The sequence below is a fragment of the Atta colombica genome, unplaced genomic scaffold (assembly GCF_001594045.1).
Source record: "Atta colombica isolate Treedump-2 unplaced genomic scaffold, Acol1.0 scaffold141, whole genome shotgun sequence".
Classification (NCBI taxonomy): Eukaryota; Metazoa; Arthropoda; class Insecta; order Hymenoptera; family Formicidae; genus Atta; species Atta colombica.
Genome location: NW_017259230.1, coordinates 2,014,937 through 2,016,380, shown reverse-complemented (window position 1 = coordinate 2,016,380; position 1,444 = coordinate 2,014,937).

Here is a 1,444-nt window from a genome sequence, read left to right as displayed (position 1 = left end):
ATAATTTATAATATAATATTAAATATTGTACTTGTAATGATCACCTTTATTATTAAAAGAACTGAAACCGATACCAAAATCGAAAGTTTGCCTCTGACTACAAGCCGAAATTTTAATTCATAATGTAATTTCGGTCCAAGTTCTTAAATCTGACGCATAATCTGATTTTCTTAATCCAATGATATTGTTTTACGATTCCAATCTTTACGATACATTCTGAATAGTTATGATTAACACATAAAGTCATGCAAGTACTATTGAGCTATAATTTCATAAGATTAAATGAAACGATAAGAAAACAAATTACATTATCTTATCTTCAGATACAGGAAGTACCATTTTAATGTACACTTCAAATATCTTAGTTGTTTATTTTAGGAAAAAGTTTTTTTCTTTTTAGTTAGTAAGAGAGAGAGAAACGATAAAAATATTTGCGGTGTGCAATTAAAATGAGTTGTCCTATATACATATTGTCATGTTGATAAAGCTTTTATTTCACGGTTATTTCCACAGGTAACGATTTATCATGAATTTGTTACCTATTTAAAATAGCGATTGTATAATTGCGACCAATGAGCTGTGTAAATATCAAAGCGATAGAATAAACTATATGTACGATGAGTTTATGAAATGTGGCAGCCTCTTGATGCAGTTATAAGTTATCATGATCGCTGTAGTTAGGCATCTATATGATCAATTTTTCAACAAGATTAAACTTTTAATATATTTGTTTATGTGCATCATGTTATTCCTTTCCGATTTTAATGTGTACATGTTTTTGAATTTAAAAAAAAAATGGAATAATTATATGAGTATTAATAATATTCTGATAGATTTCTCTGATAGCATCTTTGCCTGATTGTTGCGATAATGATAATGGTCACCTCGGGGATGCTGCAACAATTATAAATTTCTTTATCTACTATACTATAGATATACATTGGGTAATAATTATAACTATTATTATATATGGTGTGCAAATAAAATCGTGAATATCTTACTTATATGTAACAGTATTTATTAAGAACGTCCTTTTTATAGTTTTGATTGTTTTCGCTTATCTTGCCAGTTTATGCATATACCATTCCTCTTGTTTTTTCTGTCTTTCTCGCTGGTTGCATTAGCAATGTGTTAGATTAGTTTTATCACTAATCCTGCGTATTTGTATTTCTAATGTATGAATTATTAGCAATAAAAGAAAAGAAAAGAATTATTCTTATTATTGAATTTTTAAGACTAATCATTAGATAGATAAATTTTCAATTATATTTCCTTCTTTAATTATGAGATTATGGTAAATTAATTCTATTTTAAATAGTGTAAAACTCAGTATTAATAAAAAAAATGTTGCAGTTGAAAAAAGTGGCTTCGATAAAATAGAACTTAATGAAATTTTTTTAAAAGTAGAAGTGAATCATGTGTTACAATGTTATAATTAAATCAT